Consider the following 26,889-nt stretch of genomic DNA (forward strand, 5'->3'; position numbering starts at 1 on the left):
GACAGTCCCACTTTGGGCAGTTGTGTCCTCCGAAAAAAACTAAAAAATGGCAAATGTCCTGAGATGTTAAGACAAAATGTATTTCTTCAGTTTTCTAAAATAGTTGCATAAACTGGTTATTTTGTATATGAAATAGCATAAGCAACAAAAATGCTATAAAATTAGCTCTTATTTTGGCAAAAAAGTGAAGTTCTGTCCTTTGCACTGGCCACGGGTATGATATGTCCTGCAAAATTTCACGTTTTCATTCACGTTTTCAAAAAAAATGACCCACTTTGGGCATTTGAAAAGGTGGCAACCCTAGACACACACACACAGCGACAGATTTATTTTAAGACTTGTGTGTGAGCGGCGACCGCGTTTTCGTGTATGTAGCATCTTAATCGCTTTGAAAAGAGACGCAGTAGGCAGCTCAGCCAAACAGAAAACAGTCTTAACTTCTGCATTAACATGACGAGCCTGCATTTTGTTTTGTTATACGGAAAGCATACTACCTGGGTACAGCGTGTTTCTTAGTTGTTATATAGTGTCATGTTTGCAAAAGACCTCTGTAAGGAAAATAAAATGTTGTCAGAGACTGGGATGATGTCCAGTCCACGCTGCTGTGTAGAAATGTTCGTATTTTATTTACGAATTTTAAGTAGAATGGTATGCTGTGTTGTTTGAACCTGTTAAACGTTTATTTATTTATTTTAATTTTGTTTACGGGGTAGAGCAGTGATCAGATCTGCAAATTTGCATGCTCAGCCTGGGTTATATATATAGTAACAACACTAGAGTTACATTAAAGGTACGATTAAATTATTAAGGATACTGACTGACATTATGTAACATAGCACAAATGTAACAAATTTATACACATATTTACAAGAAGGTTTAAAAAGAATCTTAAAAAACACAATAGTCAAAGAGAGAATAAGGAATGGTACTTTCAAAAGGTACCAAATAGAGACAATATAAGTACCAGTCCTACACAGCTGCAGGTAAAGGCCATACAACATTAATTATGGGACGGATCATCATTTTAGATTCTTAGTGCTTGAGATCATCTCAGAGAGTTTAAGAGGGGGTGACATTAGGAACTGAACTGAATCCGCTGAACAGAAGTGGATTCTATCCTTAAATGCTGATATAGCACTTGGTGTAATGATGTAGTCTCTCTTAAACTTTTTTTTGAATGTCAGACCCTTGAAACATTGACGCTGGTATATAGGTTTGTGTTTTTATGTACTGGCACTTTAACCATTGTATGCTTAATTTATGTGCTGATTGTTTTATTAATGTGCTATTTAAATGACTCTGTTGTTCTTTAGTATTCAGTCTGAAGAAGCGGTAGGAATATAACGTGAAAGCGCTTACTCTTTTATTTCTTATTTTTATTAAAGTTTTATGGACTTTACCTGCAGGTTTAAAAAGAAGTAGGATCAAGAGTATAGCATGCCTAATACAGGTGTTATAGGTGAGGTAAATGTAGTCCAGCCATACAAGTACGGTGGGAAATTTTGGCAGTAGTTAGAGTAGAATTGTAGAATGCTAAGAAGCTTGCTGTCTGTATGTGATTTCTTGTTTGCAATGCCTTGTTTGTTTCCTTCCTAATGTAGATTCGAACTTATTTTGAAAACTTTAACCTCATCTGTACAGGCTATCCAGCTGATGTGGCACTGTAACTGTATGTGGTATTGTACTGTTTCTCTAAATCCAGTGCATTGCTGAAAAGGGTCCTTGGACCAGTTCACTTACCTGGATATCAAACTGCAGTAAATAAATATATAAACAAACAATTTAAAGAATAAATAAACATGTATTTTAAACCGTTTCATGGCTTGGCGACAGATTTTTAAGTTTGTTATTTTAGCATGGTCATACCTGTCCTGAGTCAGTTTCATTTAATTGACTTGCAATATATAAAGAGAGAGAAGGAGATTTATGTATGTGTATATATAGCTAGATCTATTTATATATATATATATATATATATATATATATGTATATATATATATATATATATATATATATATATGTGTGTGTATGTTGTATGTATGTACGTTTATATATATATATATATATATATATATATATAAATGCACACACACACACACACACACACACACACACACGGACCTTTAACAAATTGAACCAAAACCATACCTTCCCTTTTTTTCAGTATGTTACAGAAATTTTGTGATGTGTGGATTCTTGCACATATTGAAACATTTGTTGAAGTGAGAGAATAAATACATTATCGTGGTGTTATTTATTTTGTAAAATGGATAAGCTGTCTGGACACAAGTGCCTCTTTTCAGGGGAGAACCGGGAGCGCCATCTGGTTAAGTGACTTGCTGCAACTCGCAGAAGGAGCAAATGGAGGTTGAAGGAATTCAGCCCAGGTCTGCAGGGAGCAGGTTACTGAAATCCTCTGCATTAAGTACACAGTAGTTCTAGAGTAAGCAGGGGGTATGTTGTGTGTTAGTCTTTAAAAGTCACATTTTGTAATCCATAAGGGAGAGACAGTATATCACCAGTTGGTTTACATGCCTTTTCCATGACTGCAATTTTACTTCTCTTGCTTTATGGATAAAATCTGAATTTGTATTTACTTATTTTTTTTAATGTTTGTCTTTCCTTAATATTCACACCACTTATGTATGGGAAGCAGGAGACTTTACACCTGTCAGGTAAATGATTCTCTCATCAAGTAATGGTATGTCATCTTGTAGGTTTTTAAACTTTTGAATGACCATCAGCACAGAGAGACAGGAGTTTCTATGTCATCTGTGCTAAACGCTTACATTTATCTTCAGCTATAAAGCAAATGTGGCTACTGTGTCCCTTTAGTTTAACTTATTTTTCTGTTGCAGTTTCCCCTGAGCAGTTGTGAAGATACATTTTCAGCTCACAGTTCATTGCAGATTTCATAATAGTGACCTGAAAAATCTTAAAAACACACAAAAAATATTTTTTTGTAAGGGGAACAACCCCATCCCCCTGAGTACAGACTCACCACAGCATTAAATTCTCAGACTTCATCTGTTCAATCAGAAGTGCAGCACAGACATGTAGGTAAGCTGTTGTTGCTGTACATTCGCATAAGCACTTACATAAAATTGGTACAAATCAACAAGAACTCAAATTAAACAACAAAATCTCCTGCAGCCTTAGCGAACCAGTACAAAAATTGGTGATGATGCAAACTTCTGTAGTTAGCCAATGGAACTCCTTACCCTTGTAGCTGAGAATAATTGGAAATAAAGACATGTTCAAAAGGACATATAACATGCCTTCCTTTGTCCATCCATCAGTTTTTTTAAATAAGGTATTCATCTCTCTTTTTTTAATTTAACTGTTTATGTTTATTTTATACTTTTGTTAGGTAAGCAGACTGGACACAAATGTCACTCTTCAGGAGTGACCTAGGAGCACTGTCTGCTTAAGTGACTCATTTAGAGTCACACAGCAGTTAAATGGGGATGGAATCAGTCCAACATTATACATTTGGCAAACAGTAACAACTAAACTGTTTATTTGCTCACTGTCTTATTAGTTTTGATAACCATGTTGATTTAGTCTTGGCATTTACCAAATAGGTTTCTTTTGATCAAACCACCCCCTTCTTGGTAAACATGCAAACAAATAAATACAATAAATCTCGTCCGACCCATATTTTTGCAAGCACAGAAAGGGCTGGTAACTGAAATTGTGCATGCATGTATGTTCGTGTCATACACATATTTACATATATAATTTTTGTCATCAACAACTCCCTTTTTCCAATTTTTAGATGGCGCTGGTGTGTCACATGAGCATCAGTCAGTGTGACCATAGTGTACATATATACATATATAAAATGTGTCTATATCCATGTGCTTGTGTGTATGCGCTATGGCTGTTACTTTGAAAAGTATAAATGCTCAGATGAGTGGCAAATGTATGTCATATTGAAGACTATATGAGATCATTTATTTTTCCTTTAGATGTGACATTTAATAGAGGTGTCATCTGCTCGAGTCAGTGAAATTGCTAAGGTAGATGTTAAAGATCCAATGGCATTTATCAAAAGAGAAAAAAAATTCTTAGTTCTGTTTATAGTTGTCTAACACTGTCCTTTCATTTTATGTTTAAGTTGTTGTTTACCACTGTCTTTTCATTTCAGCAGTAGTGCTTTGAGTTTGTTTGTTTGTTTTTTAATGGTTTGGCCATTTATTGTTGTGTACCACTGTCCTGTTGTTTTCAGTTTAAATTGTTGACCACCACTGTCCCTTCATTTTAATGCTAGTTTTTTATTATGATTTTGCCGTTTATTGTTGTCTACCACTGTCTTTTCACTTTAAGTTGTCTGCCACTGTCCTTTCATTTTTTTTGTTTGTTTGTTTTTTTAATGATTTGGCTATTTATGTTATCTACCACTGCCATTTCATTTTCAGTTTAATTTGTTGTTTACCCCTGTCCTTTCATTTTAATGGCAGTGTTTTTGTTTGTTTGTTTGTTTTTTAATGATTTGGCTATTTATTTTTGTAATCATTGTGATGCCTGTGCAATGGCCCAGCAATCAAGGAGCCTCAGTCCTCACCACTAACGTCAGTGAGGGCTGTCCATATTGGGAAAGGATAATAAATACACACACAGTAAAGTACAATTTCCCTTAAGAGCACACAGAGATTAGTCAGTCTGGGGCTGGTTTCTCCCTTTCTCTCCAGGTCCTTGATAAGACTCCCCACTGGCACAGCTATAGGGTCCAGGTCTCAGCCTTGTGGGCAAGCTAAAACCTCCAGCACCCTCTCTGTCCAACCAGTGCTTCGTGTCCCTGCCCAAGTAGCTGACACACACACACTTTGAGGTAAGAGTTATATACAACCACACAGACACTCCCGGGGAAGGCTGGCACAGGTTCTCCAGCTGTGCCATTTTTACCCAGACTATGCGGTAGAAATCACTGCCACCACCCAGCTAATATTTATCAGCTACTCAAAGGCCCCTTTTAAAGGGTGTCCAATTATTACTGTGCAGTATTATTCAAATGGTAAGTGTGACTGAACAGCAAAGCTTATTGGAGTGGCTTGGTACAGTATCACTATATACATGCAATGTACTCTTAGAGCTTACATTATCTCTACACAAAACAGCCACAGTTTAAAGATTTAAAATATTTAATAATAAATAAAACACAAGACAATACTTCTTACTACACAGTGCTAGTCAAGAGTTCAGAGATCACAGAGAAATACTTAAAATAATACCGTAGAAAAGTTCTGACATCACAGAAAAACAAACTAGTCTAATCCTCCTATTTCCTAGCTATATCTAAGAGAAAACACAGTTCTAAATAACTTGCATCTAGAGCAAGCAGTTCTGGTGATGTTGGATGTTTTCAAGACAAAAATGCTCAGAGCTCTCTGATTCTTTCTTTTTAAATTGATAACACAGAGCTGCTTCACATGGCATCATTCTTCACACTTCTCTGGTGTTCCCAGGCTAACAGAAACTACATTTACATTCTTTACACCTGGTCAGAAATCAGAACAATAAAGGACATTTATACATGAAAATCCTAGCCATTAACTCTGGTCTTAAAACAATAGGCAGGATGCCTCCCTCTAGAAATATCTGCTCTGAATTTTGACATCAAATACAGGCATAAAATGCTTGACTTAGCTTTCTTACAGCAGAGTGCACTGTTACATTTTTACAGTTCAATATCCAATGCAGTCTTTTCACATTTAAGAGAACAAGGCTGTGGCTTACATTAATATTTACAAATGACAGAATTATCTACAAAAGTCTATCTGGCTAGGCTGGCAGCATTCACCTGTCTTCACAATTATAATTTAAGCCTCCCCAACTGTTTGGCTTTTTTTAAACATGAATGTACCCATAAATACAAAAAGTAAAAAGTCATGGTCATTCAGAAGCCATGTAGCTGAAACACTGGTACATCCTTTGGGGCTCGTTGGGTCTTTCTGGCACTTTTTTATGGAATGGTTTGTGTGACTCTTTTTACCCTTTGATTTGGGTAATCTAGGTTTACAGACATTAAATGTGCAGTCATTACTACTGTGTCATATATGTAGTATTTGTAGACCATCTTGGTGAATGTAGAGAATGTTTGCTTAAGTAATTACTTTACCCAGTATGCAGTTATCCGGATATGTAATTATCCCCAGTATGCAGTCATCCACATATCTAATTATCTCCCAGTGTGCAGTCTTAGTTGGGTTTTCTTGATTTTGTAGCAGATTGCAGGTATGTTACATGGTCCTATGGGACTGAAGTTTTTAATTTTACTATTATGTCAGTAGTTGTATACAAGATATTTCAGCTTTCCTCTATCATTATGTCTTACTTCTTTCTTATTGAGAGGATTGCAAATAATTTTTCCACAGGCATATTCTCTATGCACAGTAGCTGTGTGATCATGTCATTGTTTACTGGCAGCATGATGCATTTCTAACTTTTCCCTTTCAAATTATTGATGTAATTAAAGCACTATAGTGCATAGAGTGTCACAGTTAAAAAGCTTGTTACGCTCCTTTCTGACTTCAGAATGGTGCTTATCAAGCATTTATTAAGTATCCCACTAAGTTTGCATCACAAGCCAAGGATTATAGCAGACATTGTTAGCCAGTAATAACAGCATCAAAAGGTAAAGCAGCTTTAAAACTATTAGATCCTTTGTCCTTATATACTTATTAAAATGCGTGGCATAATGTAATCTCTAATAGTTTTTAAGGCTGTTCATTCTTCAGAGAGATACTTCATTTCGGGTCTATATTAGAACACCGAACTTTCAAAATTTCATGTGTTCTAATATTGACCCATTTTCAGTGAACGCTGAAAATATCGAAGAAACAGAAAACCAAATTTTTTCCTAGGGAAAGAGTTTGGTTGTCCGTTTCTGTTGCTTTGGTATTTTCAGCGCTGTGGTGGAAAGTTATGGTCCGGGTTCAGGTAAGTGTGCGATTGTGTAGACATGAGGGTTAGGGCGGGTTAGGTGAGTTAGGGTTAGGGTGTGGGTCAGGTAAGTGTGCGATTGTGGGGACGTGAAGGTTAGGGCGGGGTATTATGTTTAGGGCGCGGGTGAGGTGACTGTGCGATAGTGACGGACCTTAGGGTTAGAGTTTGGGTTAAGGTAAGTGGATAGTTAGTGGTGTATGTGTAGTTTAGTGTAAGTTTAGATGTATGTGTGTGGATTGCTGTTTGTTTGGTGTGGTTGTGGTTGTGTTGTGTGTATGTGTTTTGGAACAGTGAATTTTTTCCCTAGGAACAAATTTGCTGTTCTGTATGTTCGATGTTTTAAATTTTCAGTTAATAGGGTTCAATATTAGAACACTCGAAATTTTGAAAGTCTGGTGTTATAATATAGACCCTTCATTTCTACCCACTGTCTATTTGTCAGAGCTAAATGCTTCACTAGCTTTCAAAGGCTTTGAAAGCTAATAAAACACTTGTGTTCCTGCACTTTTTTATCCTCTCACTTATAGTAGATGGAAAGGACTAAACTTCACGCACCATAAAATAAATCATGATAAGATCTTACCAAGCATATCACTTATTATGTATTTTTGATATGAATTACAAGATTCTCCTTGCAAGCTCTGCTGTTGATGTATTTCTTGGCTTCCGTATTTTGAACATATAATAAGTTGGAAACAATTGGAGACCCAATCATAATACTCTATACTGTGCCATAGTGTAAATACTACCTTTATCTCTCCTCAGAAAAAAAGCACATACGTATATCAGGACTAATCTGGTCAAGAAAAAGTAAGCAAGTAGATAAATCAAGACAATTTTTATTTATTGTTGATTGAGGTATAGCACTGATCCCAGTGGACCGATTTAAGATTCAGTCCAGAAGTAACACAAAAAAGAAAGAAAATAATAAGAAAAAAATCATAAGCAAAAAGTACATAAGATAAACCAATCATTTAATAAGTAACAATTATGTAATGTACATAAAGTTAACCCTGCGGTTGGGTGGGCGTTCGAAAGACATGCGTAAATTGGCGTGCCTTCGTTGAAGGTTGAATGTCGAGCTGGCACCTCAGCGTTCGTCAAAATCTACTGCCAATCATTAGTGGACCGGAGTTCCGCTGTGGCGACCCATAACCGGGAAAAGCCAAAAGGCAGCAGCAACAACATAAAGTTAAACAGATGTATATTGTACATTATAGAAGTCAAATTAGTATTCAGCAATAGTCAATGTGCTGTGGTTACAGAGAAAATAACATTTACAAGTGATATGTACTAGAGTATTGAAGAGAGATGGGTGGTTTCTTAAGCTGAATAAAGCAGATGCAGAAAGGAGGATGAAAGAACCCGGGAGAAGTAAGAGATGGGGTAGTGTATAGGTAGGAGAAATGGAAGGAGTTAAAGACATTTGAGGGATGCATTTGGTGTTTTGTTAGGAAAATGTCAAATAAATGTTTTAGATTGTGGTGCTGTGGTAGCGTTCTCACCTCACAGTAAGACGCTGTCCGGTTCGATTCTCAGCTAGAGCGTCTGCTGCGTGGAGACATGCGTGAATGGGCGTACCTTCATTGAAGGTTGTGTGTCAGGGCTGGTAACTCGGCACGTAAAAATCAACTACCAATCATTAGTGGACCGGAGTTCCACTGTGGCGACCCATAACCGGGAAAAGCCGAAAGACACAACAACAACAAGATTGTAGTAATTAGAAGTTGATGCTAAAGATGTTTTTAAAGCAACTTTTGACAAGTGGTTTTAAAGTGTTTCTACAAATTCAGAGTAATGAGTTATGCATTTTCATTGGTTAGTAAAATCAAATGGTAAATTCAGATTGGCAGGGCTTTCTCTTCCTATTTTTATATATTTTAATTTTATTCATATGTGTGACAACTGAGTAATTCAACTTGTCCAGTGGACACTTTTCAACGGTGCATAGTCAAAGGGCATCTAAAGGGCATCTTGCCTATGAGAACAAATTATATGAAGAAAAAAAATGTGGTATGCAAAACAATGAGGCAAGTAGTTGCATTTCAAAATGGAGTAGCAAATAGAAAAATGCTTTTTATAAAGCTAATGACAATGTTAAGTAAGACAAATTTTAGTGAAATCAGCATTTTACCTCACAGAAAGAAAAAATCTCATCTAGTGAAATAAAAATGTTAAGTTATGTCTGTCAGTAAGAAGAAAAGTATTTAGTACTTAATAAATAAGCACCTATTCAGGCATGTCTAAAGGTCATCTCCCAGTGTTTTCTCCTGTCTACCTGATGAATCTGGGTGTCTTGGGACAATGCAGCAATTGCCTCATTTACACAGACAATCCTCTCCTCCTACCACCCAACACTACGACCTTTGAGAGATGCACTTATATAGCCAAACTGGAAGCAAAGCTCTCTTCACCGAAGACTGGACTAGACAGTCAAGAGGAGAAGGAAAACACTTGCACCACACTCATCACGTAGGGGGGGATTAAGTACTTACAGAATTGTACTTACCCCTAACTATATATATATATATATATATATATATATATATATATATATATAAGAGAGAGAGAGACAGGGTCATATTTACTGCAACAGATGCCTGGTGACAATGCCATGGACTCACACTCAATGTTGACACTGCATTAGCATCCCTTCTTGCCAAAACTCTGTACCCATTAACTACCACATAGGTGGTAGTCTCCTTAACACCGAAGATGTGATAAGAGACCATGGGACACAGATGGACAGTAGTCTCCCCTCTGATGATCACAGTGCCACACTAGTCATGTCATCTGTCTACGTGGCACACATCATCACAAAATATGTCATCCAGGGAAATATAGGTCAGTGTTCCCCTCTACTCATCACACATGAAGCCCATTATAGAGTACAATGCCCCATTTGGTATGTACCTCACAAGACATCTACAGCAACTGGAAATGACACAGACATACCTCACAAAGAGTAATACCGGCCTCAAACTGATGCCCTATGCAGACCGTCTCACAAACCCACAACTAGACTGTGTTGCATACCGCCTACCCAGAGGTGACCTCTGCCTAACATACTAAGCTATGTCAAACCCAGAGCTGTTGGACATGCTCCATGTAAACAGATCACAATCTCTACGAGCTACACGCTCTAGGGACGCAAACCTTTTGACCACAATAAACAGCACATGTTGGAGGGATAGATTCCAATTTCAGAGACATCCCATACTCTGGAACAAACCAACTATCCCCCCCCCAACTATCCATAGCAAACAAAGCTCCTAATTAGCAGTCATCATAAATAATCCTGAAGATTGTATGGGAGATAGTGAATTAACCCAGGCAATCACCTCTGTGTCTCTGCTTGACAGGGCCACGTGAAATGTAATTACCTGTGTGTCAAAGGCCAGGGTAGCTACCTTTAATACCTTTAATATTGCTAATTAAATGTGCATGTCATAGGTGAGGTGTAGGCCATGTACACGTAACACACCTATGCATAATGCATGCTGTGCATGTTTGCTGTGAGACTATGCACATTCCAGTAATGTGGGTAGCTGCCTAAAACACATACAATACACAGAGCATCCCGCACAATTGTGGCAACACTGTAGTGGACATTGGATAGGCAGAGTCGATACACATGCACACAACATACACAACTTTGTCATACGCAGTACACGTTAACATGCTAGACATGGTGTATTCAGACACCCGCTGTAAGGTCACACTACAGTATCCCAAACGTCATCCACACAGCACACATAATATACCTGAGGGGTAGATGCCTCACATGTGGCTGTGCGACACTCTTCAACACATAACACATTCATGTTAGGCAATGCCCCCTATTGTGCACCTTACAAACCCATGTAACAACTGGCTGTGAAATGGTGAATGTAGCCATGGTACTGCAGTTCCGGTACAGCATGGTATGTGCTGGTGTGGCACACATTAGTAGCCTTGAGTGACCACATGATGCTACATGATGATGGCTCATGGTAGTACACCCCATCCAGTTACAGTGACCACAGTACTACACATAGCATTACCTGCTGTGCACCTCAATGTTATGTGTGTGCAAACATAGGCACCTATACACAATATGCATAGCAATCACCATTTGTACAAAGTGACACATATATGTCTTGTAATGCTATTGAGTGTATAGGTCACTTGACACACACTTTGTCTGTGTGATGTTTAATGTTGCAGTTGTGCTGTGGCATGCCATGTCATGTCTGGCACTGGCATGTCCACAATATGTCCTACACTCTCCAAAACCACTGTACAATGGCTATGTTGAGCAATGGTATTCCATCAGGTATACATGCACCACTCATCCTGTGTGTATACATAGCATGCATGTGCTAAACCTGTGTCCACAATTATCTGCTAAAGACACAGATGCTCTAATCAGAAATGGATATCTATGTGACACACAGATACACATCCAACCATGGTATGTATACATGTGAGAGATTAATACTTGCACAGCAATGTCGTGTCCAAGTACACAGTGCATTCCAGGGTGAGGCCAATCACTGAACAACAACACATATGCATCAAAGACATGTATACTGTTATTGGCAAGGGCTGTCTACACCCACACTGCATGCTGTTGGGAAACACACGTCCTGCATGCTGACACGTATGATATAACTGTTTGCCTTGTGATACTGTACCCCACCATCACCCGCTATTGAGTATGTTCTGGACTGCTGGTGTGTGTGTTTTATTGAGGAGTGCATTTGTGTGCATGTGTTCACGTGTACATGTGTGCATGTCTTCACATGTTCATGTGTGCATGTGTTCACTTGTGCATGTGTGCCGACATCATGTACAGGTCGGAAAGTGTGTTTCCTGTCTTCCTCTCACAGGTGCTGACTTTGGGCTGGTTCATTGCAGCAGGGAAACTGATGTCACTGAGCAAAATAGTGATACTGATGATAGATGTGTTGAGGCACAGGCATGTTTGCCAGGGTCTGACGTTGGGCCACCAATCGACAGTACACAAGTGTCCACCCCATCCATGCACACAGTCATACTGCCAATACATCCAACACCAATGCCCTTAGCTGAGGGATAGCGTACAGTCAGCATTGGCCAGGACAGTGTGATATCCATGGCACATGCATCCCGACACAGCAGCCATACCCAGATGTCTGGAAGGGTACCACATAGGCAGATGTCCAGGGGTTCTCGTTGGAGCACTGCTGCTCATCATGCCACTGGCAGATATGCCACTGGTCTTACAACCTCACGCATGTTCCAGGCTGTCATGGAGGCGCAGGCACGTATGGAACGGTACACCAGACAGGGACTAAGGGCACAGAGGGCATATAACACCGCCATCATTGACAGTATCCGTGACCTAGCAGGTGCCATCCGTAATTACACCGAGATCACTGATAGACATTGGGGAGACCCATTAGATGTCCTCCGCAATGTCATGTCCATGTGTCAGGACAGTGCAGGACGGTTGAGTCATCGACGTGGACATATGCCAGCAACATCAGCAGCTGACAGTCGCCATGGACGTCCATCAAGTCACAGCCGCTGGGGGTGGGTTGTCCGTAGAATGTCCTAGAAGACCACGTGCACTTGGCTCTGGACAGTCCCAGCAGGGACCTGGGTTCAGTGTGCATCCATTAACTTCTGGGGATAGTACCTAGTCTGGCTTAGTACCTGATAGTGTCAGTAGCACCCCTGCAAGGCACAGGTACTGTATCTGTGGCCAGAGACAGTGATCTGTAAAGCCTGGCAGGTACAGTCTGTGGCTGTCCCACAAATACTCGTATATGGCAGCCACATGGTGGAACTGTGTGCATGCAGACACACACACACATAAGTCAGTCACCTAGGGCTAACACATACCCGCACACATTACATCAACCTTGGCCCATAGCAGTGCTCTTGCCCCTCACACACACACACACACACACACACACACACACACACACACACACATACATGTCGATTGGATGGCTCACTGTAGGCCTCTGGCAAACCAACAACACACCCTGTGCATATGATGAAACCTGTGCCACCTCCTGTTATCTGTAACATCGATGCAGGAACAGGCTACCATGGCGCTGATGCACAGGGTGACTTTATAGCAGTGTAGCAATGTTAGCATGTTGTCAGCAGTAGAGTGTAATAATATGCTTGAAGGTGTAGCTGAGCAGGCATTTATGCATTAAAGCTATGTGATGTGTGTAGTATTGGCAGCATGTGTTAGAGAGTGGACAGTATGTGTGGGATGTGTGTAGCACAGATTTGCAGATGTATATTTGTGAACATGGTGGAGGTGCACTGTCTGCATGTACTTGCATAGTGGACACATGGGCAGGGTGACATGCCCTCTATTACACAGTGTTAACACTCCATAGTTTCTTTTGGTGGCCAGTATGCATTGTACTACACACATTTCGGAACCTGACTACACATGTGTGTATGACATGGTTTGACACTGTGCTGTGGGTGATACTGTTACTATCTGTCATTGTTTTGCATTCTGGTAGTATACATAACTTCAACAGCCTCACCATAACCAATCGTTAGATGATGTCTTGACAACTGGCACACAGATGTAGGACACACAGCAACATTTGGATCTTTCAGGTACTATACTATGTCAGTAACCAGTGGTATTCACCTGCACCCATTACTGAGACCACTCCTGTTTGGCATATAGCTCTCTTAAGTACAAGCAATCACAGTAGGGATATGTCCGTCCACGTCTGATAATGCATACTGTGGCCTATAATGCATTCTCCAGATGACACACACATCCTCCACAAGAGTATCATACAGACAGATACCTGTTGTCAAACCCATGCTGTAAAGCTATAAGCCAAACTAAGCATAGTCATCCACCTTTATGGAACATATTATTCCCACAGTACTACATAGGTAGTAGCCACCAACATGATGAACAGGTACCGATGTGTACATGCAACCAAGTGTTACGTCATCTCTCCTTTAATCACATTTCCAAAGGTATTTTGAAATCCCTCGGTGGATCACATAAGCAGTAAGGGTCTGCATGCATATCCACAAAGGTTGTTGTACACCTATAATGAATAGTCATCATTGACAGACTTTGCTGCGTTTGAACAGGTCTGACATATACCTCGGCCGTAAACCCTCACTCACACATTTACATAGAAACCGTAATGAGCGTGTGTGACACGGATGACCTAGGCCAGGGATCACTGCAGTGGCTGGCCTTGTCACAAGCATACAGATGTGACCTAAGGTCTGGGAAGCAGCAGCACAGTCTGGCAAAGATAACAGCTGTATTCTTGGAGAAAGCAGGGTTCCCACACATGCAATAATTGAGGTAACATGTACGTATATGTATTTGCCACACAGCTAGCTCACATGTGCAATGCATACTGATATGTCATACAGTAGTAAAAGCAAAACCCACAACATATTGACCAACAGTGTCACACACATACAGCACACACACTCACCAAGTGCACGATTCAAACCCCTACCTAATTACTTCATGATACTAGAGGAGTACGCATTAACACGACATGCTATACACATTACTGGGCGGTCTATTTTCCACAGGTATATTTGTAGGATGATGACATCATCAGACTATACAAAGTGGATTACATTAAGTGACATTAGGTGGGCTACATTGAAGGAATGTCTAAACATGTGATCATCAAAGGGGAGTTTACTATCTACCTGTGTCCCCAGGGCCATAATGACTTCCTCCATACATACTGGATTACCACCTATGTGGTAATTTATGTGCACTTTGTTTTACCCAAAGGGGATGACTATGCATTCTTTGGCATTCAGCTTGAGGGCATTGTTTTGACACCAGGTATCTGTCTCTGTACAAAACTTCTGGAGGATGTCTGTGTCAGCCGTACAGTCAATTATGGACCACAGTTACAAGTCATCTGCAAACCTGTTCAGCCATACACCTCCCATGCTTGCCTGTACCTCTGAGCAGTATCTACTGAACAGGTGGGGTCCCAGGACCAAGACCTGAGGGATGCCATTTGTGACTGGCTTAGAGTTGGACATGGCACCCACAACTCTGAACATGTGTGTTTGATCTGTGAGCCACTTGGCCACCCATCCTGTGACATAGCTGTTAATGTTCAAGCTGTCATGCTTGTCCATGATGACAGAGTGGGAAATGGTGTAGAAAGTCCTTTGTGAGGTCCAGGTGGGCTGCGTGGACTACTTTCGCCTCCATCTATGTCCTTGGTAACTGTTTGAAATAAGTCATCTAGGTTTAGGAGCCAGGATCTGCCTTTAACAAGGTGAAGTTTTGTAGAGTCCAGTGTCTGGAGGTCTCCAATGTCTCAGTTTATGGGTTCCATGACAATTTGCTCAATAGCTCTGTAGACCAGGCTGAGTAGACATATTGGGCAATGGTTTCCAGGTTCTGTTGTGGCACCCCCTTTGTGGAGCTGGATGAATGTTACTGTATGCCATTCTTTGGGTACATAGCCTGTGGTACGCTTGAGTCTGGACAGTCAGTGTAGGTGATGGTGTAGTTCCTTTTGGGCCTAGTGTAAGACGCAGCCTTGGACACCATCCAGTTCCATTGATGCTGTGTTCTTAGCTTTTGTGAGGCTGTCTTTACCTGCATGTCCATGACGTCTGGGGCTCTGCATCCTTCTGTGATGGACACAGGCCGTTTTGGGGGGTGATGGGTGGGTTTACACTGAACTTGTCCCCCTGGATGTGGGCAATGAACGTTGGTTTGGTGTATTTCTTTCCATTTTTCAGTAGCTGACAGCATATTTGAAAGTTGACACCTACGTGTCTGGTATAGCTACTGAAGGCTTTGTAGTTGTTATTCTTACATTCCTTGGCTATTTGTCTTTAGAAACTGTCCTTGGATTATTTTATGAGCGATCATTGTTTCTTCCTGATAATGATCACTGATGCCTTTCCTTTAGTGAAGTTGGCTCTATCATGTGTTTGTTTCCTCTTTCTGTTGTCTAGCTTATTTATGGCCAACAACTGCCTGATTGTTGTCCTATTTTTGGAGGAGTACATCTTGGTTATATTTGTGATGTCTCATTCCATGCATCCCTGTAGATGCTCATAGGATGCACTTGTAAATGATTCTGCAGATTGTATACCATTATCCTATAGCAAGAGGTCTTTGGAACGTTCCACTGGTCTTGGGAAGTGTGCAGTTTGCTTTTGCAAATGTCTTCACAGTGGTTTCATTGACTGGGTGGGGGGGGGGCGGGATGTGGATGTCCAGTGTGATTACTTAATGATTTGATATTACCAGCGAGGGGTTTATCTCTGTTGTGGAACACTGGTCAGAGGGATTGTGAGTGTTTCACATGGAGCATATCTAACAGCTGTGTTTGACATAGCTTTGTATGTTAGGCAGTGAACACCTCTAAGTAGGCGATATGCAAGGGAGTACGGATGGAGCATTTTAAGATGGTCTGTGTATGGCATGTACTTCAGGCCACTAATGCTCTTTGTGAGGTATTGCTGCTGGCTTTCCAGTTGTTGTAGTTGTCTTGTGATGTACAAAGCAAAAGTGGTGTTGTACTCTATTATAGTTCTAGTGAATGATGAGTAGAGTGGAACAATGTCCTCTTCTATTCTGCTTGAGACACATTTTGTGTTGAGGTGTGCCACATAGGAGGGTTTCCTGACTACTGTGGGGATGTGATTATCACAGTTGTGTCCACTGTCCACCTGTGACCCAAGGTCTGTTGTCACACTTTCAGTGTGAAGTATACTACCACCTATGTTGTAGTTCCTGGCTACAGAGTTTTTAATAAAGGGGATGACAGTGCATCTTTTGGCATTGAGCTAGAGCCCGTGGCTTTGACAACAGCCATCTGTCTCAGTGTGGCCCTTTTGTAGGATGTCCACATCTTTAGTGTTTACAATTATGGCTCCAAGTTTGCAGTCCTCTGGATACTTCAGTAGCCACAGACCTTCCATGTTAATGTTTACTTCAGGGAAGTAGATACTACACAGCCTGGGAAGTTATCTGGTCCCATGGCTGCTGTGATACTGGCTTTGGAGAGTGTTTTTTACCTATGCAGTAGAGATGGTTATCCACATTTGTCCATAGATCCCTTATTATCACATCCATATTTAGCCTAAGCATGTGAGCATGCCCTGTATGACCTTTCAGTGTGATGCTGAATGAAATCCACTACATTTGTTGGAGTGTGTGAGCATGCCCGGTATAGACATTACACTATATGTGTATGGAAAATCAAGTTGTATTTTTACAGCAGGGCTCACCTTTGTGTCATAGATCAACAGGGATCATACTGTGCCTGCAGGGCTTCCATGAGACACTTTGCATAGACTTATCAACATTTCTGCATACAGGGGGGACAGCTATTCTTTGTACATTTCTACCCAGGGGCACACCTGATTGTTACTGTGGGTGTACATAGGATGTGGGTTTCACCTGACACTTATACACATTTGCTATGCCTGCACTGCTATGTACGGGACACCATTTCAGTCTGTACTGTTGCCTATCGTACTGGCTTGAGGTATACTACTGTACTACAGATCTTCGCGTCCAGTGTCACGTATATTAGATTGCGACTTCATAGCATACACAACCCACATCACACTGCATGGCCTGATGTTCTCTGTCTGCATAGGCATGTGGGGGACGTTACCCATTTGCCTCTTTAGGGGCATGATACAGCATTTATTTGTATTTGCATTAGTGTACAATTGTCCTGCTGTGTCTGTGTCACTGAAATGCTGTCATGGCTTAGTGGTTCAGTACTGTGACTATAGCGCACAATATCCTGGGTTCGAGCCCTGTCACTGCTTTTTATTTTCATGCTGGGCAGACCAGACTGCTTAAGGAACAGTAAAGCAGATATGAGCATGTTTAACTGACTTTGCTCAACTTTGCCCACAGTAAAGCAGATATGAGCATGTTTAACTGACTTTGCTCAACTTTGCCCGACCTTGCCCAACATTGCTCAACATTGCCCGACATTGCGCTAGTTAGCACAAGCAATTTTGTTTACATATACTAGATATTGGTAAAAGCTGCTTAGCACTGCTTTATATTGCTTAAAACATGGCAGTCATGCCTCAGGTGGTGCTGCAGGGCTGCCTATATCGGATGCACATACTACACTCCCTGTACATGTTTAGAAACAGGTAGTGTCAAGTTAGGCATCCCTTTTATTTTATGTGCGAGTTAGAGAGAGGTATCATTTCCAGGGTTCCTACTGAGCCAGTGTATGTGCTATGCATTGCCTCTTTGCCAAGGCCAAGGCATACTGGGCATGCCTCCTTCTGCCTACCGGGGCAGGCTCAGGTTGTTCCTCCTCCGAGTCACTCTGTGCCTGTGCAGGCGTTGGCAATGGTTGGGGGCTGTTTGGCCCTGCCCCATTCTGTTCCTGCTGCAGCTGTTTTTGCAGGATCATATTGTGTAGCATGGCACATAACATGACAATTTGGGTACATGTAGTTGGTGAGTACTGCAAGGCTCCACCAGATGTGTCCAGGCACCGGAACCATGACTTGAGCATCCCAAACACACACTTGATTACATTTCGTGTTTGTGCGTGTACATCGTTATGGAGTTCTTGTTCAGGTGTGTGTGCATTTCTGATGGGTGTCATCAGCCATGGCTCCAGTGCGTATCCAGCATCCCCCACTAGGTGATTGTCAAAGATGTCCTTATTAGCAAATGTCTGGTACAGCTGCGACAGATGCCAGATATGGGAATCGTGGGAGCTTCCAGGGCAGCCAGCACACACATTCAGTATTATGCCCTGGGCATTGCACATGACCTGGCAGTTGATGGAGTGGAAGCCCTTGTGGTTGATGTAGGCCCTACCCTACTCACCAGCTGGTGCTTTGATGTGTATGTGCGTGTAGTCAATTGCACCCACTATCTCAGTGTTTTCTGCTATTTGATGGAAGAGATGCATATTGCTGGCTAATACCTCATGGGAATTGGGGAAATATACATGATCACCGACATGTGCTGACATGGCATTCAGGAACTGGTGCAGTACCCTGGATGCTGATGCCTGTGAAATCCCCATCATATCACCAGTTGGTCTCTGGAAGGTACCTGTTGCTAGTATTCTTAGGCCAACACATACCTTGGTTTCCACTGGGATGGGTTCCCCTCTGTTGGTTCTGTGTGTGAGGCGTGGCCGGCACAGCTCAGCAATTTGCTGCAGGAGCTCTCTGTCCACTCTATAGTGCTCCACTATCTCCAGCTCATGTAGCCCCTGGTAGGTTACCCTGGGTCTGTACACTCTTCTCCGTCTCCTCACTGTGGGTTGCTCAGCAGCATTTGCAATGGCACCACCCTCAGCATCTTGCACATGTTGACTTATAACAGCAATGGCATCCTCTAACATTTTTTTGTCTCAGTTAAGCTTTTTAAGTTTTCACGTCTCTTTGTAGACTGCAGTGTTGTAGTGTTTCTGAGAAAAACATGGGGGAATGTTGTTTGCAGAGTTTTAAGTGCTGGGCTGGGCTGGGCTAGTCTACTGCCTGTGTAATTGGCTGATTCTGATTGATTTCACTTGGCAGCGCTGCTAGTTCTCCTTGGTTAACTTCCTACTACTTATTTTCCTTCCTTTTCCCTTTCTGTTTCCACAGGGGGCAGCACCACGCAAACACACGCACACACAGGCTTACACAAGCTTACATAGGCTTAGGCGGGTGCACATTTGTGTATACAGGCTTAGACAGCCTTACACCGGCTTACACAGGCGCACACAGGCTTAGACAGGTTTACAGGCGTGCATACAGTATATGCAGGTTTGCAAGAAACTTTAGTGATAGCCACGGCGTACACCTTCGGTTTCTGTGTTTCAGTGTAGACAACTGTAGACACGCCTCTTCCACTCCTGAGTAACTCACAGCAAACACATGCCACTCTGCTCCAATAAGCTTACAGTCTTTTTGATACATATCCCCTCATGATGTCACCTATCTTCTACTCTGTTACTCCCCTAATCCTACCTTTACACTCTAGGGACATGGTTCACATGGCAGGGAAAATTGGGATTCACTATCCTTATACTCATTTGCATAGGATTGCCTACTAATGCTTGGTTACATCTCTCAGACTAAGCTTCCCTCCTTAGCAACCACTACTCAGTAGCCATGTTGTCTTCAGCCTGCCATTCACCTGCATGGCAGATGAATATTTTGAATAAAATGCCTGTTTGTGGCTTTTATTTTTTGTTTTTCTGTTTTTTAGAGCGCCGCATGTTTGCGCAGCGCTGCGCTACACTTAAACATCAGAGATCGAGGAAAAAAAATTATATTTTATTATTTTGCAACAGATAAAAATGCCAGTGGCCGTATATTTGGTCATTGGCATGCTTCCTCAACTGGATGCATCCTTTATTTGGAGCTGTCATAGCTCCGTTTTGCTATTTGCAGAACGGTACTCAGTTACCAACCGAGTACATTTCTGCAAATAACACTACTCTTACTCGGACAGGTTAGTGTTTCCTGGATCGCAAATTTGCCTAATTTTGCATAGCTTTCAGCAGCAAATGAGGTAATTTGCATAAACTAACACTGTCCGTGCTAGAGTCGTTTTAGGAGCTCTCTTGCACGCCCCTGCCGGCTGTTCCTGGATTGCTCTGCAGACATGTTGGCTGGCTGCAGTCTTACTCTACTCCGTGCAAGCCTTCGTGAATCCGGCCCATAGTCTTTCAAAACCTACACCACCAAAACGCACACAAAGAAGCACAAAACACACACCTACATTCACGAAGGCTCTCAGTAAAAATCTGCCCAAACAACCAAGACCTCCAAAGCAGAAATGCAAGCAACCTCCACCCCCCAACACAACCCAAATGACACATAGCCAGCATACTCAGTGTGCCCCTCAACTAGAGCCCTTAAGGCATAATGTGCCCAACACTCTAGTCATAGGTGACTCTATAGTCAGGCACACTGATGTTCCACTAACCAGGCTAAACAAGGAAAAAGCTACTGTCAGCTGCCTGTTGGGTGCCAAGTTCCACCACATAACGCACGCACTCAGGTCACTCCACAACAAGTACAAATATGACTCTGTCATTGTCCATGTTGGTGTGAATGACCTGAGACGTACCTCCCTGGACTACATGAAAAGAGACATGGAGGAGCTCTCCGATCTTGTAGCCCAGGCAGGTATGACACTAGCCCTGAGTAGCATCCTGCCATCACCCAGAATGATACCACAGTACAAGGACAAAATTATTGACTTTAACAATTGGCTAAGCTTCTGGTGTCATTCTAAGGGAAGCCAGTATCTGTCTGCCTGGGATGACATGATCGACAGACCATGCTGCTTTACCAGAGATGGCCTGCACCTGTCACCCTTGGGATTTTGGATACTGGCAAAGGCTCTTGCCACCCCTATAGTGCCTTTTTTAGGCAAGGATCAAATGACAAATTCACCACCATAACATGTACAAGCAAGCAAATTCTGAGGGTAATGCTACTCAATGCTAGAAGTCTAAACCTCAGATTGCAGTCACTCGAGGCACTCCTTAAAATGGAGAACATTGACATCTGTGCAGTGACAAAGACCTGGTTCAAAGCTCCAGAGAGCACCCCTGCATTACCAGGCTATAATTTATACCACACCTTTTGGCCACCAAACCCAGGCCGAAACACTAAAGGTGGAGGCGTGTCCATATTCATTAAGGATATCCACACCTCCAAGCTAGTTGCTCAGCATAATGCATCCGAGATTATCCAAGTTCAACTAACTCTAGGCAAAACTGCAATCCAGATTGTAGCTCGCTACAGAGCCCCCACCATGCCCCAGGATTCCCACTCCTCTTTTCTTGATACACTGGAAAATATTAAGGTACAACCCAGCACTTTAATGATGGGTGATTTCAACTACCCTACTATTAACTGGGAAAACTACTCATGTACCAACTCTTTTGCTCAAAGTTTTCTGGAAATCATCAATTCCAGTGCCTTGGATCAACTTATTCACACCCCCACCAAGGGCAGCAATGTCCTAGACCTGGTCATCACCAGCATGGGCGACCGGTGTTCCACTCCAGAGATCAGCTCCTCGTTGGTCAGATCTGACCACAAGCTAATCACCATAGACATCCACACCCCGCTCCCACCCCCCCATTAGGAAAACAACCGTAAAAAATTTATCCAAAGCCAACTTCACACTTCTTAAGACAGAAGTGGAAAACTTCACGACACCCATGCAGATGGACAATAGAGGTACGACTGCTGAATCCTACACAAATGCACTTTATAAGCACTTACACGAGTGCATGGATCATGCTATCCCTAACAGAACCAAGATGCTATCTTCCAAAAAAAGGAAGCCAATCTGGTGGTCTTCTGCCAAAAACAAACTCTACAACAGAAGAAAGAAACTGTTGCAAAAAAGAGTAAAATCCCACGATTGGTGGAACTCCCTGGTCAGCCTCAGTAAGAAGCTGAGATCTCTCATAAAATCCTCCAAAGCTAATTATGAAAACAAAATCGCCACTGATTCTAAAGACAACCAGAAGCATTCTATAGCTATATCATGAATTTCAATGGCAACACTCAGATCTGGTCTGAGTTACAGCACGATGACACTAAATATATAGAGCCAACTGATATTGCCAACATCCTGGCAGATAGGTTCAGTGCTAATTTTACCCCCCTCTCACCCCCTAAAAGGCCCATCTTTATACTGGAAGAATGCAAAGTTCCTGTAATCATGGCTGCACAGGTAAAAACCTCACCCTCCAAAGCCAAGAACGCAGCATCCATGGGACCTGACAACATCCCAGGTTGCCTTCTACATGAACTACAGAATGAACTGGCACCCCACCTAAGTACCATGTTCAGTCAAAGCCTCACCTCAGGCTTTGTGCCCATTGAATGGTGCACCATGACGGTTATCCCACTCCACATAGGGAGGGCCACAACAGACCCTGGGAACTATCGCCCCATTAGCCTGACGAGCCTGGTCTGCAAGGCCATGGAACGTATCATCATGGAACTCATAAACAAAGACATTGGAGATCTCCAAACTCTGGACCCCACACAGTTTGGGTTTGTAAAAGGCAGATCATGTCTCCTAAACTTGATAAGACTTCTTTGAAGTAGTCACCAAAACCATAGATGAGGGTAAGGTGGTTCACACAGCCTATCTAGATCTCACCAAGGTGTTCAACACTATCCCCCACTCTGGAATTATAGATAAACTCACTAAACTAGGTATAAATCCCTATGTCACAAGATGGGTTGCCAACTGGCTTACTGACAGAACCCACACTGTGAAAGTAGCAGACTCAAAATCAGACTTCACACCAGTGACAAGTGGTGTACCACAGGGTTCAGTCCTAGGTCCTCTCCTGTTTGGTATCTACTTCTCTGATGTACAGGCTAATTCAGAAGTCTTTGGCTAACTATATTCGCAGATGACTGCAAACTAGGAGCCATAATTGAAACTCCTAACAATGTGGACATCCTACAAAAGGGCCTCACTGAGACAGATGCTTGGTGTCAAAGCCATGGTCTCAAGCTCAATGGCAAAAAGTGCATTGTCTTCCCCTTTGGTAAAAACTCTGTACCCATCAACTACCACATAGGCCTTAGTCTACTTAACACCAAAAGTGTGATAAGAGACCTTGAGACACAGGTGAACAGTAGTCTCTCCTTTGATAATCATTTTGCCACAGTGGTCAGGAAATCCTTCTATGTGGCACACCTCATCACAAAAGGTTTCTCATCCAGAAAAAAAGAGGTCATTGTTCCCCTCTACTCATCACTCATTAGACCCATTATAGAGTACAATGCCCCTTTTGGTGTGTACCCAAGACATCTACAACAACTGGAAAGGCTGGAAAAATACCTCACAATGAGGATTACTGGCCTCAAACAGATGCCTTAAGCAGACCGACTCAAAAAACTCCAGCTTTACTCCGTCGCATATCGCCTACTCAGAGGCGATCTCTGCCTAACATACAAAGCTATGTCAAACCCAGAGCTGTTGGATATGCTCCACTTAAAGAAATCCCAATCCCTCTGAGCTACACGCTCTAGGGACCTAAACCTTGTCACCACAATAAACAGAACATGCTGGAGGGATAGATTCCTGTCCCAGAGACTTCCCATACTCTGGAACAGACCACCTGTCTATGTCAAACAGAGCTCCTCATTAGCACTCTTCAATAAAAATCTTGATGATTGGATGAGGAATAGGAAATTCACCCCGAGGATCACTTCTGTGGTTCTGCTTGACAGGGGCACAGGAAAATAATTTTCTTGGGTTGCGAAAGCCAGGGTACCTTTTGGCTAGGTTTGTATAGGCCCTACGGCCAGTAGCCTAGTACCTACCTATGAAAAGTAATTGAAATACCACAATGAGCTTTTATTTCTGACAAAAGTAGATGAACCCACAATTAGTGCTCTGTATGAACCAAGGCTAGTTAATTAGTAAACAGTGTAATGTTGGTTACAGAACCTGCATTTTACATTAACCATACAGATGGACTTCTTTTAGTTTCTGACTAATGCTGTAGTCATATTCAAGGCTTGTATCTGTCTGATGAGCTTTCCCTCCTTATCCTTTTGTCAAATCTTTACAACTGAACTATGGTCCCTGTGATGCCCACGCACTGGCCCAGTAATCAAGGAGCCTCAATCCTCACCACTAGCACCAGTGAGGGGCAAGCATATTGGGGGGATAAAAAGTACATACATGGTAAATTGCAGTTTCCCTTAAGAGCACACAGAGATCACAGTCAGTCTGGGGCCAGTTTCTCCCTTTCTCTCCAGATCCCCAATAAGACTCCCCACTGGCACAGCTATAGAGTGGAGCCCTTAACCAGGGTTCCAAGCCAAGTCCTCCCAGCACTCCCTCTGTCCAACCAGTGCTTTGTGTCCCTGCCCAAGTAGCTGAGACACACACACACACACTTTGACATATGATTTATATACAAACACACAGACACTCCTGGGGAAGGCTGGCACAGGTTCAATAGGCATGCCCCTTCTGCCCAAGCAATAAGGTATCCACAGCCACCAGAACCCTACTTATCAGCTACTATAAGGCCCTTCCCAAAGGGTGGCTAATTTTGCTGTGCAGTAATACTGTTATCCAATTAGTAAGTGTGACCAGAACTTTTAAGGTATTGGAGTGGCTTGGACAGTATCACTAAATACATTCAAGTACTCTAGAGCTTAAATTATCTTTACACAAAACATCCACAGTTGAAAGGTTTAAAAATATTTAATAATAAATAATAAAAGTACAAGACAAATCTCTTCAATTCAACGCTGTGCTAGTCAAGAGTGCAGACACAGGAACTTTAAAACAATACTGTAGGATAGTCTGACATAAATATAGAAAACAGCTAGTCTAATCTTACTATTTTCTATCTATTTTTAAGAGAAATACTAAAGTCTAAGATCCTACTTACATACAGAGCAAATCAAGTGCTGGTGATGTCAGTTCTGAAGACCAATGCAAAATGCTATCTCTTTCTCTCTGACATCTCTTAAACTGATAATGCATCACAGCTGGTTCATTTTAGATTACATTATTCTTGACACTTTTCTGGTTTCCAGGCTACCAGAAACTCCAAATTTACATTTTTTAGTAAGCTTGCACCGGGTCAGGAAGCCACAGCAATAAAATACATTATACGTGTAAAATTAACTCTTGCCCTAAGACAATAGAAATAATTCCTTCATCCAGACATCCTGTCTCCTAGCTTTGAGATCAGACAGTCATATAATACTTTACTTTATCAGCTTTCTTCCAGAAGGGTGTACTGTGGTTATATTTTTGAAGTTCAGGACATATAACACAGTTTTTCCTTACATTTAGTTTTGTTAAATTTGTAAAACAGCCTATGGATTATATTAATATTTCCAATGACATAGAATTATCTACAAAATTCTATGTAGCTGGGCTGGCAGCCTTTCAGTTTTCACCCCCCCCCCCGAGAACTCAAACTAGTTTTTTTCAAGTGACCCTTGAGAAACGTTTGACAGGGTTAGGTCTGTCTGAGGATACCTTACCCCATTCCCTGTCTTGAGAGCCCATATGTGTTGGCATTACTAATTCCAGTGCGGTGCTGCACTGACATATATGCTTGCAACTTAGGAACTTGGCATTTTGCTGGCTGTATCGGTGTAACCATGTCAGGGGATTGTGATCTGTAGTAACTACAGTGAATTTCCTTCCATACAGATAAGGCTGAAATTTTTGCATTGCCCACACTATGGCTAGACATTCCTTTTCTACAGCTGCATAGCATTCCTTCCTAGGTTGGAGCCTATGATTGAGTTAAACCACTGGGTGCTCTTCTCCCTCTGAAAAAATCTGGCTAAGTACAGTCCCCACCCCATGGTTCAAATCATCCACCTGCACAACAAATGCTTTGCTATAATCTGGACTGGCTAACACAGGGGGGTCCTCCCAAAGCTTATTTAAGCTTCTGGAATGCCTGCCCATATGCTGTGGTCCACACTACCTTATCTGGCCTGTTTTTTCTTGTCAGGTCTGTGAGGGGAGCAGCTATGGTACTATAACTTGAGACAAACTTTCTCTAGTACACTGCTGTCCCTAAGAATGCCCTCACCCACTTTTTGGTAACAGGTGCAGGCCATGTCTGAATGGCTTCCACTTTGGCAGGTTCTGGCCTGGTCTTACCACTCCCCACTCTTATGTCCCATGTAGGAGACCTCTGTCATACCTGCCTGACATTTGCTGGGCATAATGGTCAACTCTGTAGTCTGCCCAGTACCTCCCTGACATGTTGAAGGTGCTCTTGCCAGGAATGGCTGTAGATGGCAGTGTCATCTAGGTAAGCAAGAGCAAACCCTCCTGCTCCTGCTAGGATATGATCTACCAGCCTCTGGAAAGCTGCTGGGGCATTTTTCATCCCAAAGGAGTCAAGGGCACCTATCAGTAACTCTTGGTAAGATAATTGGTGGTAAGAT

At 42.0% G+C, this 26,889-nt stretch overlaps 1 protein-coding gene across 1 annotated transcript in view; it reads left to right on the forward strand.

Moving 5' to 3' along the window:
• The window catches only part of SLC2A1 (solute carrier family 2 member 1), a 582,025-nt gene that overhangs the window by 722 nt on the left and 554,414 nt on the right, over positions 1-26,889 (forward strand). The window lies entirely within an intron of this gene.

This window comes from Protopterus annectens, chromosome 2.part1, assembly GCF_019279795.1.
Source record: "Protopterus annectens isolate FY-2018-M chromosome 2.part1, PAN1.0, whole genome shotgun sequence".
In the NCBI taxonomy this organism is placed as follows: domain Eukaryota; kingdom Metazoa; phylum Chordata; order Ceratodontiformes; family Protopteridae; genus Protopterus; species Protopterus annectens.